Raw genomic sequence first — 16,598 nt, 5'->3', positions numbered from 1 at the left:
GAGCTATTCCAAGTGACTTTATTTATTTATTTTTATTTTTTGTAGTGTTTATTTATTTTTGAGGGAGAGAGAGAGAGAGAGAGAGAGACAAAGGTGAACAGAGAGGGGCAGAGAGAGGGAGATACAGAATCTGAAGCAGGCTCTAGGCTCTGAGCTGCCAGCACAGAGCCCAACACAGGGCTCAAACCCATGCACTGTGAGATCATGACCTGAGCTGAAGTCAGACACTTAACCGACTGAGCCACCCAGGTGCCCACCAAGTGACTTTAAAACAAATAACTTGACTCTATATCCCTAGCAGGACATAGCCTGAGGACGAAAGAACTGCAATACAAACATAAGCATACACATAAAAAAATCTCTAAAGATTATTTTTGATAATCACATTGGTGGTAGAGGTTTGATATCATGGTTTCTTTTTATGTAGGCTTCATGCCCAGCCCAACACAGTGCTAGCCCAACATGGAGCTTGAACTCATAACTCTGAGATCAAGACCTAAGCTGAGATCAAGAGTTGGACCCATAACTGACTAAGCTACCTAGGTGCGAGGGAGTTTTAGCATTATTATTCTGAGAATGCTAGTATGTATTGCAGGATAAAGGAAATGAGTAATTTAAGTTGGTATTATTGAGAACTGAGATTTCTGACATGACAGAAAGGAGATACAGGGGTTACATAGATGAAGGTGTGGAGTCCTGGATTTGAACTGGAAGTATGTGGTAGGCAGAATTGTATAATGATCCTCACTGAGACAAGCCCTTGTGAAATCTCCTCCCCTTGGGTGCAGGCAGAACCTGGGAATATGATGAAGTGTCATTCCTGTGGTTAGGTTACATTATAGGGCAAAGGGACATGATAAAAAAGGAAAATAAAGTATTGTACAGATATAATTAAAGTTCTGGGAGTGCCTGGGTTGCTCAGTTGGTTGGGCATCCGACTTTGACTCAAGTCATGATCTTACAGTTCATGAGTCGAGCCCCACGTCAGGCTCTGTGCTGACAGCTCAGAGCCTAAAGCCTGTTTCAGATTCTGTCTCTCTCTCTCTCTCTGCCCCTCTCCCACTCATGATCTCTCTCTCTCTCTCTCTCTCTCTCTCTCTCTCTCTCAAAAATAAAAATAAAACATAAAAAAAATTTAAAAACATAATTAAAGTTCTGAAATCAGTTAACTTTAAATTAATCAAGAATATTATCCTTGATGAGCCTGACTAATCAGGTAGCCCTTTAAAAGAGGATCTACGGGGCACCTGGGTGGCTCAGTTGGTTGGGCATCCAACTCTTGATTTCAGCTCGGTCACAATCTCAGTTTGTGAGATCGAGCCCCACATCAGGCTCTGCATTGACAGGGCGGGGCCTGCTTGAGATTCTCTCTCTCCCTCTCTCTCTACCCCTCCCCAGCTTGTGTGTGTGCTCTCTCTTTCTCACTCTCTCTCTCTCAAAATAAATAAATAAACATTAAAAAAATAAAAAGATAAAAAAGGATCTAGAATTCAAAGACTTTAGATGGCAACCCCTTAGATGTGATTACTTTTAATTCAGAAAGAAAACAGACTTGTTAACCACCACTGCAATTTGATACAAATATAGAGGAATGACCAATTTAATGCCATGAGAAGAGAGTTCAAGGATTGGAAGGAAAGAGATAAGTGTGTTATTGTCACTTATATGGAAAACCCAAGAGAATTAACAAGTTATTAGATCTCACACAAATTCACAAAGATTGCCACAGAGCAGGGCAACATATAAAAATCAATAGTATTTCTGTACACCTTCAAATTCCAGTAAATAAGATACCATTTACAGAGCTATAAAACTATAAAATATGCAGAAATTAAATTACCCAGTAATGTACATAAACACTCTGGATAAAAATGTAAAACTCAATTAAAAGGCATTAAAGAAAACCTGAATAAATGAGAACATATTGTAAGTTCATTGCTAGAAGAGCTTAACGTCATAAAAATAGCAATTCTCTCAATTTTAACCTATAAATTAAATGTAATTGTATTATAATCCTACTTGAAGAGAATTTGACTCTAAAATATATAGAGAATTAAATATATATGAAAGAACACATATCTACAAAGAGTTAAGACACATCTCAAAAGAAGAGTAAAAGGGGGGATGCACCCTACCAAATAATGAGACATATTGCAAAGCTAGAATAATCAGCTGAATGTTGAATCTCACAACATATGCAAAAAAAAAAAAAAAAAAAAAAATCCTCTAAGCAGATTAAGTCCTAAATTTGAAAGAAAAAAATTGTAAAGCCAATGGAAGGAAATGTGGAAGAATATCATTGGGACTTTAGGGGTGGGAAAATTTTCTTTTAAAAGATGCCAAATGTACAAATTTTAAGGGGGAAAGCCATAGATTTGATTAAATCATATCATTTCTGTCTTCTAGAGGCCACCATAAACACAACTAATAGGTGATTATATGGGAAAGCTTATTTGTAATATTCAAAGTCAACACAAAATAAAGACTTATATTTTAAAAATCCTAAGATAGCTCCAAGGAAAATATAAGAAATCTAACAGAAAATAAAATGAGCATAGGATATGATGAGGCAATTCACAGGAGAAATCTGAATGACTATTAAGTCTCCTAAGAGATGTTTAAACTCATTAGTAGTCAGTGAAATGTAAATTAGAGCTAAAATACCACTTTACACATCTCAGATTAGAAGAAAGAAAAAGGAGAATCAGATAGCATTAACTGCTGGCAGTGACTAGGGCACAGGATGTTTAAGGTGCTCTTGGTGGGAGTGTAAATTGGGCAGCCATTCAGGAGAGCACTTGGCATCACTGCTTGGAAACAGGAGTACGTAGCCTTCCAACCCCGCAGTTCTGCTCCTGGCCTTATCCTTTTTCCTTTATTTTATTCTATTCTATTTTATTTTTTATTTTTTAAAATTTACATCCAAATTAGTTAGCATACAGTGCAACAGTGATTTCAGGAGGAGATTCCTTAGTGCCCCTTCCCCATTTAGCCCATCCCCCCTCCCACCACCCCCTCCAGGAACCCTCTGTTTGTTCTCCATATTTATGAGTCTCTTCTGTTTTGTCCCCCTCCCTGTTTTTATATTATTTTTGCTTCCCTTCCCTTATGTTCATCTGTTTTGTCTCTTAAAGTCCTCATATGAGCGAAGTCATATGATTTTTGTCTTTCTCTGACTGACTAGTTTTACTTAGCATAATACCCTCCAGTTCCATCCACGTAGTTGCAAATGTCCTGGCCTTATCTTTAAAAGAAACTTAGGGCCATTGTAAGAATCAAGTGAGTAACATTCAGGAATCAAGTCAAATATTTGTTCTTTTGTTCCATCCTTCTTGGCAAACTCTTATTTCCAAGCGGCTCTTAGACATTTTTACCTGGAAGTTGAAAAAGGTTGGCAAAAAGGATCTAGAAATGCAATTTCACAAGCCAACTGATTATCAAAGCTAACCCTGTTGTCAATCACTTCCGCGTTAAAACTTCTAGGAGCAACAACACAGTATACCCTATGGGTATCTCACAATTTGCTAAGCATTTTTGGATGTGTGATCTCATTTCAGCTATTCGATAATTCTGTGAGGAAGGTGCCATAACTCATTTTCACAGATAAGAAAATAAAGGCTCAGCAGATACAAATCCAAAGAAGTTTCACAGTTACTACCCAGGAATGTCAGAATTTATATTGGATCAGATGACTAGGGAGCACAGTGCCTTCTTAGGCTGTAGTTCTCTTTTGGTTGCAAACAACACAATTCAGTAGGCACTCACTACTGAGGGAGGAAAGCCCCAAGGTGATGAGGAAGGCTTTCATTTCTACCCAAACTGCAGCTGCTCTTGTCTTAACTTTCCTGATCCAAAGTCTCCCAGTTTTCCTCACCCTGTTCTCAGCACTGACCCCACCTGTCCCCACCTCCCTAACCTCATCCACCATGATCACTTCCTCCCTAGGCCTCACTGAGCAGAAACCACCACCTATGTAGCTACCACTGTTGCCTGAAGGGCATTTGCATTAACAGGATCTCAAAAAAATTCAAAAAGGGTGATGGAGAAAAATGGTACAAATAAAAAAGGAAAAAAATGCCAAAAGAATATACAAATGGCCAAAAGCACAAGAAAAGAAGCTCGATAGTAATAGTCATCAGTGAAATGCAGGTTAAAACCACAATGAGGGGCATTGGCGGGCTCAGTCAGTGGAGCATGTGACTCTCAATCTTAGGGTCAAGGCTTCAAGCCCCACATTGGGCTTAGAGCTTATTAAAACACACACACACAATGAGCACTGGGTGTTGCATGGAAACCAATTTGACAATAAATTTCATATATTGAAAAAAAAAAAAATAAAACACACACACACACACACACACACACACACACACACACACTGAGATAGAGCTTATTAACACCCCCCCCCCCACACACACACACACTGAGATACCTCTTTGTGGCCACCAGGATAGCTAAAATTACAGAGATTTGCTGTATAAAGTGTTGGCAAGGATGTGGAGCACTTGGAATGTTAGTAAGAGAGTAAAATAGTACAGTCACTTTGGGAAACAGTTCAGCAGTGTCTTAAAAAATGTATATATGCATTCATCATATGACCCAGCAATTCGACTCATAGATATTTACCCCCACCCCCACATGAAAACATAGGTCTTCACAAAGACTTGTACACCAATGTTCACAAGTAGTTTTATTCAAAATAGAACAGGATATAAGCCAAATATCCATGCATGGGTGAAAATACAAACAGACTGCAGTAAATTCATTCAGTGGTCTCCTACACAAAATGGCAAGATTAATTGATACATGCAAAGACATGGTATGTGGGCCACCCAGTTTGGGCATCTATATATTATATACAGTTAAATAATTAATGATGCTTGTATATTTGTGGTTTGGAATATTTACATTGCAGTTCTAGTATTAGCTAGCATTCCTTGTGGTATGTCTCAAATCTACCTAATAACAATTATGTGGTATGGTAGCATGAATAATGGCTCAACTATGTCCATGACCCAATCCATGGAACATATGAATATCACATTATATGGCAAGAGAGACTTTGTGGACATGATTAAGTTAAGGATTTTGAGGTGGGGAGATTATCCTGGATTATCCTGGTGGGCCTTGAGGTAGTCACAATGGCCCTCTCCAAAGGGACACAGGAAAAGTCAGAGTAGAAAATGCTAAGAGGATGGAGGAATGGCCATAAGCTAAGGAACACCACTAGAAAGCCACTAGAAGCTGAAAAAGACAAACAGATTCTTCCTTCAGAGCCTCCCGAAGAAAGCAGTCGTATCAACTCCTTGATGTTAGTCCATTTGAATTGATTTTGGACTTTTGGCCTCCAGAACTGTAAGACAATAACTTCATGTTGTTTTAAGCCACTAAGATTTTGGCAATTTGTTACAGTGGCAACAGGAAACTAACACACTTGGGTTACTCGTTTACTATACAAGTTACCATCTGTCTCTCCTATAAATTCTGCTTGCATTGGTTTGAGGGGGGAGCCTAGGCATCTGTTTTATAACGGGCCAAGGTGACTTTTTTTAGTTTATTTACTTATTTTGAGAGAGAGAGTAGGAGCAGAAGAAGGGCATAGAGGGAGAGAGACAGAGAGAGAGAGAGAGAGAGAGAGAGAGAGAGAGAGAGAGAATCCCTCTAACAGCTAACAGTGCAGTACAGAATTTTTGAGAAAATTGCCCTGATGTGGGGCTCACAAACTGTGGGATCATGACCTGAGCCAAAAATAAGAGTTGGATGCTTAACCAACTGAGCCATCCAGGCACCACCCCCCCTTTTCTTAAAATGTTTTATTTATTTTTGAGAGAGCACAAGCAGGGGAAGGGCAGGGAGAGGGACAGAGGATGTGAAGTGGGCTCTACACTGACAACATCAAGCCCGATGTGGGGCTTGAATTCAAGAACCATGAGATCATGACCTGAGCCAAAGGCAAACGCTCCACTGACTGAGCCACCCAGATACCCTAAGATGATTTTTATCTGCAGGTAAATTGGAGAACTACAGCTATAGTGGACTGTGATAGCCCAGCCAAATTTCTCACCACCAATTTCCTGATAATAAACTCCATGGGCTGTGATTTGGGTGGGAGCACAAGAGCAAGAATTGACCAGTTCTGGCACTCCATTGCCTTTGAGCCTTCGACTGGTCCACAGGCAGACATATGGCCTACACTAGCCAATCACAATCCTCTGTGAATTTATACACGGAAGCCAAATTCCTTCTTTGTGCTGAGATTGCTATGCTAGGATGGAGCATCAGTTTGCCCTTCTTCCCTGACTAGGTAGAGGAAGTCCTTCTACATTAGCAAAGAGATAATAAACAGAGGGGAGCACAGCTGAAAATTAGAAGGAGAGAGAGGAAAAAACCCTGATCTCCCTTGAGCTCTGGATCCAGTTGTACCTGATGCTGGTAGCATCTCTGTTCTTTTGACTTAAAAGAAATCAATTAACTTCTGTTACTGTTTAGGCTCATTCAGTTTGGTTTTGGTCCTCTGAAACATAAACACTCCTATCATACTTGGGTGTTACACGAAATGGGTCCTTTACACTGGCTTTCTCTTCACCAGTTTCTATCCCCAACATCATATGCTTCATACCTGTCTATGCCAGTTTATACTTGTCTGGTCAGGATTTATACACATCTTGCACTGAGATTTTAGTCATTCTGTCTCTACCACTCAAGCTAACTCCTTTACAGCATAAATACTTTCCATCAACCACATAGAAGCGGTCCCATTCAACTAGATGTTCAGGCTACTTCTCTTTCCACTTTAATCCTGCTCCCTCTCATCTATTCAATGACAAGAAATTCTGGGATGCTGGCTTTCTTCCAGGGAAAACAAACTGCAAAACTCCTATGATGGCTTTTATTCAATGTTCTGTCTACAGAACACCTTCTGCAGTCACATTACATGGGGTTTTATAGGCATCTTTAGCCTGACATGAGAAGCAAAGAGGTTGAGTGCTGACTAGAAGATTTTCCTCATCATTCAAGTTATTTAATAGATGATTGCTTTTGATCTTTCAATTCCAAAGTTTCTCAGTTCCAGCAATGCAGTTAAACGCTGTTATCTGCAACATTTCCCTAGTATAAATCCTCATTGTCAGGGGGATGAGCCCGTAGCATTTACAAAATGGGACTGACCAAAGGAGGCCTGGGCTTCACTGAAGGCTCACACACAGACCATCCTGGAAAATAATGTCTGGTCCTTAGTAGAGTCAGGCTATAAAACTTGGTGGAAGAAAGTGGGAATTCCTAACTTTTTCCTCTGCCAACAGATGGAAAGGGCACTGGCTAACAGTCAGGAAACCTGAGGATAGCCTTGGCTCTGCCATTTAATACCAGTTAGTAAATTTAGGCAAGTCAGTCAATACCTCTTGATTCCTTTTTTTTTTTTAAGTTTATTTATTTTTGAGAGAGAAAGAGAGAGAGGGAGGGAGGGAGGGGCAGAGAGAAAGGGAGAGAGAGAATCCCAAGCAGGCTTCATGCTGTCAGCGCAGAGCCTGATGCAGGGCTCAATTTCACGAACTGTGAGATCGTGACCTGAGCCGAAATTAAGAGTCAGACGCTTAACCAACTGAGCCACCCAGGTGCTCCAACACCTCTTGATTCTAATTTCTTCATCTACAAAATGGAATTCATCATACTCCCCTGCATCAAACGACATATGCAGATGTTAGGGTGCCTGGGTGGCTCTGTCAGTTGAGCATCTGACTCTTGATTTTGACTCAGGTCATGATCCCAGGGTCGTGGGATTGAGCCCCACATCGGGCTTTGTGCTATCAGCGTGGAACCTACTTGGGATTCTCTGTCTCTCTCTGCCCCTCCCCTGCTCATGCTGTCTTTCTCTCAAAATAAATAAATAAACATTGAAAAAAAAAGATATACAGATGTAAGGTATTATTATGCACTATACAAATGTAAAGTTTAATTACACTGCCCTATTCTTAGACATCTTTATTCAAATCTGGGATTGTAAGATTCTGACTATTCTAATTACAAAGATTGAAAAAGTGAATTGCTTCTCATAAATCAATTTATTTGATATCTATATGTTATAATGAGTTAGGAATTACCATATACAGAGTAGCATCAAATTTGGAACACCAGTTAGGATATTACTCTATGCAAATGACTGAAGATTCGAAGTATGGATGCACATAACAATGTAAATAGATGCTACACATTTCTGCAAATGCCTAAAAATGGTCTTCAGCAGATGCTTCTAAATTTTCTCTGGATTACAGCTTTCGAACAAAACAAAAACCCAGTGGATTTGGACCAGAGATCTCTAAACCTTCCTCCACCCCCACAACTGTCTTTATTTAGTCCTAAATTTAGAGCAGATGGAGAAACCAGCAAGCAAGACAATGCCTGCATCTGCTAATAAATTAATACTGCTGAGCCAAGCAAATGGATAAAACTTGAGCAGTCTCTACACGTTAGCTATAAAGAATGCAAGGGCCCCTGCTTTTGAGGCATTTATAATCTATATAACTTAGACATAATATTGTTTGCTAGCATTTATTGAGGACTTGCTATGTGTTGGGCACTATGCTTAGTGTTACACTCATATCAACTCATTTAAGCCTCCCAATGACCCTGTGAGATGGATACTATTATATTACCCAGTGTACAGAAGAGGACAATGAATCAGAGATTAAGTGATTTTGCCCAGAATCACATGACTAATGATACAGTTGGAATTTAAAAGAACACTCTCTGAACCATCATGCTAAACTGCTCTTCTAAGAAAGACACAGATAGAAGGAATAGATTATCCTATAACCTCATTTAATATTTACCATATATTCTTTATTATTCTATATTATATTTTATTTACATATATCATTTATATTATATGACTGATGGGCTAGGATTATATTATATTATATTATATTATATTATATTATATTATATTATATGATTATATGACTGATGGGCTAGGGAGAGGGGGAATAGGGAGTTGTTGTTCAATAGGTATAAAGGTTCAGTCATGCAAAGTGAAAAAATTCTAGAGGTCTGTTGTACAATAGTGTGTTATTGGTAATAGTTAGCAATACTGTAATGTACAGTTAAAAATTATTAGGGCAAATTTATGTGTTTATTGGTTTTTTTTACTATTAAAAAAAAAGAAAGAGGGGCACTTGGATGGCTCAGTTCTTTAAGTGTCCAACTCTTGATTTCAGCTGAGGTCATGATCTCAGGGTTTGATGGATCAAGCCCCGTGTTGGGCTTTGCATTGACATCATGGAGCCTGCTTGGGATTCTCTCTCTCCCTCTCTCTCTGTCACTCCCCTGCTTGTGTGCTCACTCATTTTCCCTCTCAAAATAAATAAATAAACATTAGAAAATATATATCTTGCTCTGAGAGAGAGAGAGAGAGAGAGAGAGAGAGAAAGGAAGAAAGGGAGGGAAGGAGGAAGGGAGGGAGGGAGGGAGGGAGAGAGGGAGGAAGGAAGGAAGGAAGGAAGGAAGGAAGGAAGGAAGGAAGAATAAAGCCTGGTCCATCAACTGATGAATAGCTAAACAAAATATATATCCATACAAAATGTATGTATATATCCACAAAATGCATATCCATACAATGGAATATTTGCTGTTCAGACATAAAAAGAAATGAAGTTCTGATACATGGATATAGTATGTGTGAAACTTGAAACATGCTAAGTGAAAGAAATCAAGCACAAAAGATCACACATTGTATGATTCCATTTATATGAAATGTCTAGAATAGACAAATCCAGAGAGACAGAAAGTAGATTGGTGGTTGCCTAGGGCTAGGGGATGGAAAACTAAGGGATGATAGCTAATAAGTAAGGAATTTCTTTTTGATGTGATGAAAATGTTCTAAAATTGATTGTGGTGATGCTTGTATAACCCTATGAATACAATGAAAGTCATTGAATTGTACACTTTAAATGAGTGAATTGTGGTATGTGAATCCTATCTTAATAAAACAAAAATATTTTTTTAATTACATAGTGATTGCATTAGTTTCTATTGTATTATTATTGCATAACAAAATACCATAAAAGCAGCAGCTTAAAATAACACCCATTTATTATCTCACCATTTTGTAGATGAGAAGTCTGTGGTGGGTAGAGGAGGTTAGGACTACTGACTGAGTTTTCTGCTTAGGGTCTTGCAAGTCCAAAATTAAGATATTAGTAGGACTGAGTTCTTATCTGGAGGCTCTGGGGAAGAAAATGTTTCATTCATATTGTTGGCAGAATTAAGATACTTGCAGTTGTAGGACCAAAGTCCTGTTTCCCAGCTGGCTACTGGCAAAGAACCACTCTCAGGTCATTGAATGTTGCCCTTTGCATTTTCAAAGCCAGCGATGGACTCTCAAATATTTCTCATGCTTCAAACTTCTCTAACTTACCCTTCTACTACTAGCCAGAGAAAATTCTCTGCTTTCAAATAACACCCCTGATTGAATCAGATCCATCCAGATAATTTCCATATCTTTTTTTTAATGTTTATTTTTGAGAGAGAGACTGAGTGTGAGCAGGGGAGGGGCAGAGAGAGAGGGAGACACAGAATCCGAAACAGGCTCCAGGCTCTGAGCTGTCAGCACAGAGCCTGATGTGGGGCTCAAACTGATAATTTTCATGTCTTAAGGTCAATTGACTTGGGACTTTAATCATATTTGCAAAATTCATAGCAGTACCTAGATTGGTGCTTGATCGAATAACCAGGAAATAGGAATTAGAACTCTTCCTAGAATCTTTTCTTCAAAAAATATTCCCCCCTTTTTCAGCTTCATTGAGATATAATTGACATATAACTCAAAAATGTTCTTAAATTTTCATTGATGTATAACTACATATAGAAAAATACCTAAATCAGAACTGAAAAGCTTGATTATTTTCACACCATAAAGGTACCCATATAACTCCCACCTAGACCAATAAACTAAAGATAAATTTAGGGATAAATGACATTTTTCTAATACTGAGTATTCCAAATTTATTAACATGGTATAAAGTTCCATGTATTTGAGTCTTCTTTAATATATCTCAATAATGTTTTGTAGTTTTCAACTAAGTTTTGCATATCTTTCATTAGATCTTTTCCCAGGATTTTGTTTTTGTTTTTTTGAAGATTTTTATTTTTAAGTAATCTCTACACCCAACATGGGGCTCAAACTCACAACCTCAAGATCAACAGTCACATGCTCCACCTACTGAGCCAGCCAACTGCCCCTATTCCAAGGTTTTTGATAGTTTTGATGCCCCTGTAAATGGCTTCAGTTAAAATATTTAAATCTGTTTATTGTTGGAATATAGAAACAAAATTGATTTTCCATACACTGATTGAGTATCCAGACATCTTGCTAAGCTCACTTATAATGGTAACATGTTATCTGCTTATTCTTTTGAATTTTTCTATGGACATAATCATATCATCAGCTAACAATAAGTTTTATTTCTTCCTTTCTAGTCCTTATACCTTTCATTTATTTTTCTTGCCTTATTACACTGGCTAAGACCTTCAAAACAATGTTGTATAGAAGTGGTATTAAATGAGCACACTTGTCCGTTTCTCACACCACAAGGGGAGCTTTCAATATTTTATTACTAAATGTATATAATATTTAGTCTATTATTTTGTGGATATATATCAGATTAAGGGCATTCCTTCCTGTTCTTAATATGCTAAGAGTTCTTATCATATGAGTATTAAATTTTATCAAAAAAATCTTGTATTTATGAAGATCATTTTACCACTTTTTCCCCCACTTATTTTATTAATGTTGTGAATAATATTGATTTCAAAATGTTAAATAAATCTTCCATTCCTTGAAGAACAAACTCCTTTTGTCAAGATGTCTTATTCCTTTTATATAATACGGAATTCAATTAACTAATTATTTTCTTTAGGATTTTCATGAGAGAGATTAGACTATAATTTTCCTTTCTTTTAATGTCCTTTAAGTTTTGGCATCAAGGTTATGTTGACCTCATAAAATGAGTTGGGAAGTGTTCCCTCTTTTTCTATTTTCTGGAAGTATTTGTAGGAGAAAGGTATATTTCTTCCTTAATTGTTCAGAATGATTCACTAGCGAAACCATGTAAGCCTGGATTTTTTGGGGGGGCAGGGGGGAGGCGGGCAGGGTTTGGAGGTTTTTTGTAAGAAGTGTTTCTTACCACAAATTCAATTTCTTTAAAAAACAGAAAATTTGAATAGTCCTATATTTTTTATGTCAGTTCTAGAAAATTTTGTTTTTTAAGGAAGTTCTTTTAGCAATTTTATCTAAAATTAAAGTTACTTATAGTATTCTTTTCACTTTTTAATATTTGTAAGATCTGTAGCAATGTCTCCTTCTTCATTCCTGATATAGGCATATTGTAAAGAGTATTTTCAATAATCTATCATTGGATCAACTGATGAATGGATAAATAAAATGCAGTGTATCCATGCAATGGAATATTATTATTTGGCTGATACAAGCTACAACATGGATACATCTTGAAAACATTATGCTAACTGAAAGAAGCCAATCACAAAGGACCACATATTGTATGATTCAATTTATATGAAATGTTAAGAATAGGCAAATCTATAGAGACAAAACAGATTAGTAGTTAGAAAGATTAATGGTAGAAAGTAGTTGAGGGCTATGAAGTTTGGGAGGAAAGTGGGAGTGACTGCCAAAGGGTAGAGTTTCTTCAGGGGATAATGAAAATGTTCTACAATTGATAATGGTGATATTTACACAACTCTCTGAATATAAGAAAAACCGCTGAATTTCATGGTATGTGAATTGTTATCTCAATAAAGCAATTTAAGAAATCTATCATTGGATAGGTCAGATACTCCTTGATCTAGACTTGATTAGATCCTCCTTCAATTTTGTTCAAAGCAACAAATTAGAAACTACTTACCCATTTTGCAAAAGAATTTGGTACCTAATCATTCATGTTTTAGCCCCAATGCCAATACTTCAATTTCCCCCTTTTTTGGTATCCTGGAGCATTGTGAAATGGACCCAGAAAGATACTGTGCCTACACTAGGTATCAGCAAGATTGATTTTAGGAAATCCTTCATATGGAAGCTTGCCTGTGTATCCTTAGGAAATTCTTTACATGTCCCGAGGGGTACAAATATCCTAGTTTGAAGACCACTGCAGTAGGCTATGCTGCCTCTTAGTAGAGGCATGTGGGAGAAAAAACTGTTTTCCAGTATCTACCAGCTGTATGAAGATGCGTTCCATAGCAAGGCCCTTTGTGGTCAATTAGGAACAGCATTTGGGTTGCTGACCCAGACATAGGTACTTCTACAAGGTCAGCTCCAGTCCAGGATGTTTGACAAAGATATGGTCTCATTCAGACAAACCTATGATCTCTGGAAGCCACAACAATGTCGAGTACAACCTAGACAAAATAACCTTGGCTTCATTTGGCAACACCAAACTAAATGTTGCTTAGCTCTAGCTGAGGTTGCCTGAACAGTTTCTGGCAGTTACAGGGGGATTTATATAGCTGGGAAACTTGATCTCTTGCCTTTCCCCTTTTACTTTTTCGTGGGCGAATTTAATCTTTGTACCTGCCATGTCTGCTGAGTGTATAATTAGCATGCTGACATCTGAGCAACAGTGTTTCTCAGCTTTATTTAGGAATGGAAATATTTTTTACTTTGGGTCAACTTAGGCACCCCCCTCTACTTCCTTATTATCCTGGAGATGACAGGTGTTTAATCCCTAGAATATTTCTGTCAAGGGCACAGAAATATGTGTCCAGACATTAGCCAAAGTTGCCCTCTCCTTTAAGATACACATGACATTGGCTCAATACCTCTCCTGCCTCCCCACCCCATGGGTTACATAAAGGTCAATGCACTCCTTACAATTTCCTGAAAATTCCTGGGAGACTTAGGCTGTGTTCACCTCTGACTCCAGCTCCTGTCAACTGTGTTAGTTTGGGGTTGTCTCACTCTCACTTCTGCTGTCCCTTTTCCACCCAGGTCAACACAGTCAGGGAATTCAGAACTTGTTCTTATTTGGTGTGCAGAGTTGAGGAGAGATTACTCAAATCCTATGTGTCTATCAGACTTCAAAGATAGTCTGGGGGAATTGGAGGGGCTTACTCCAAGCAGCGCAGCCACCATAAAACTGAATTATCACCCATCTGTGTTTTTAAGGTTCTCCCCCAGTTTCCTTACCCTGAATGGGGCTTAGCCTTCTCTCATTCTTTATTACCTTTGTTCTGACTTTCCTATGCCTCACAAAAGGCAACATCCCAATTTCTCAGGCACAAAAACTTTTTTCCAACCTTTTCTCTGACTCTAGGTATCTGTCTGCATATCTTACGACACAAGCTAAAGCTTTAGAATTAGTATTTATAAGGATTTGCCTCATTAAGGTCACAGACAACCATTCTATTCCTCTCCAGTTTTAGTTTAGAGAGTAACGGTGGGGATTTTTCATTGTTTTTAGTATTGATCAGGAAAAATCCCTAGGAGAGTGAGGTGTTGCATCTTAACAGAACAGGATGGCAAGGAAAATTGAGCCAGTCACTATTATTTATTGAGCGCCTAGTATGCTCCAATGAGCTAGGAGCTAGGGCACAAAAGGCAACAAAATCAGACACAGTTCTGATTGCAGTGTTAGTGGGAAAAAGGAACGTTAATCAAATACCTAAATAAACAAAACGAAAATATGAGCGACAAGCACCAGAAAGGTGGGGGTGCGGGTGCTTCAAGAGTTAATATGCCTCCTGGTGGGAAGTCTGAGAAGGTCTCTCTGAGGTTGTGACTGCAGAGCTGTGATCTGAAGGCCCACTAAAGGTTATCTTGTGGGGAGGAGAAAGAACTTTCCAAGTGGAGGTTGGAACAACAGAAGCCCCCGACAAAGCAAAAGAAGGACCCGTGGCTGGAGCTGCAAAAATGAATGGCACTTTGGAGAAAGATTAGGTTGGAAAGGGTGTTAAGGCAAGGCCATTAAAAAGTTTCACGTAGGGGATGCTGGGCTCAGATTTGCATTTTGCAAAAAAAAAAAAAAAAAATCACTTTTCAGTAGGGAGAATGGATTGGATGTTAAAAAAAGCTTGAGAGAAACTGTCGAATACCTGGAGCAGCCATGTGGAAACCAGCAACTGATACGATTATTCTACTCTGAATGATATTTATGTAGTTCATATAATTTTTAAACGAAATGAATACATATACACATAAATCATTCAGAATAGCAAACAGTATTTTAAAAATAGCAACTGGTACTCGTACTATTAGGTTATAAAAGTCAGTAGTCCTCTGAACATTCCTCCTCATACCCCTCGCACCTTCCACTCAAGATTCCTTCCTCCACTCCTAACTATTCATCTGGTATTGACTACACCCCCCCCCCTTTATTTTTAGGAGAATATATTTTTTTATCTTTTAAAATGTTTACTTATTTATTTTGAGAGAGTGAGCAGGGAGGGGCAGAGAGAGAGAGGGAGAGAGAGAATCCCAAGCAGGCTCTGTGCTGATAGCTCAGAGCCTGACACAGGGTACGATCTGATGAACTGTGAGATCATGACCTGAGCTGGGATTAAGGGTTGGACGTTTAACTGACTGAGCTATCCAGGTGCCCCCTTTTTTCTTTTTTAATACAGCATGCTAAAAGCGTTATTTATTTTTCAGTAGTTTTTAATTTTTATCTTAGAGGGAAAGAGGGAGAGAGTGTGAGCCAGGAAAAGTGCCCGAGGGGGAGAGAGAGGGTGAAGGGAGAAAGAGAACCTTAAGCAGGCTCCGTGCTCAGCACAGAGCCTGACAGGGCTCAGTCCTGCAACCCTGGGATTGTGACTTGAGCCAAAATCAAGCGTAGGATGATCAATCAACTAAGCCACCTAGGCACCTCTATTTTCCAGTTTTAAACACTGTTTACTTTCTACTTTGGAAGAAAAGAATTTGATTTTACCCCATGTCCCACCATGCCCAAACTCTATTCTTATCCTGCCAAGAGTGAATATTCAAAGCATTACCAACATTTTCTTTTTATTCTTCCCAAATAAGAAAAAATATTGACTCATTCATTACTTGAAAATCCATCAATCAGTAAGGACAGAACAAGTACATTGCGAAGACAAAAGTACCTTCCCTGTACATCGGTCATGAACACACTTAAAGCAGTAAGGACTCATACCCCATTAAGTAAAAACTGTTCAATTTTTTTAAGATGGCATAAGAATAGTCAAGGAAATTATAGTTGAATTATACATGCTAGTTGAAAGACATAATAAAGCTATTTGCACTAGGAGGCAAAAATAATCTTTACAAGACAAATATCTTGGAAGGGAAGTGTTAGAAAAGTCATTAACTGATGAACTGTATAATCCACCCACTGACTAGCAAAATAGGCCTCTCTCACACTGCTGTGAGCTAGAAAACAGGTGGGTGATTCCTATGCAGAGTCTAAAACAACAGTCAGAGGTTTTGGCCTTCCAATAAGTCAATCAATCCTAAGGAAATATTCAAAGATACGAAGATTGACACCAAAGAATCTTCATGATGGTATTATTTATACATAATGGAAAAGAATCTCAATGCCCCCCAAATAGGAAATAGGTTAAATTATGTTACATCT

Source organism: Panthera tigris, chromosome D3 (assembly GCF_018350195.1).
Source record: "Panthera tigris isolate Pti1 chromosome D3, P.tigris_Pti1_mat1.1, whole genome shotgun sequence".
NCBI lineage: Eukaryota > Metazoa > Chordata > Mammalia > Carnivora > Felidae > Panthera > Panthera tigris.
This window is presented reverse-complemented; position numbering follows the sequence as displayed.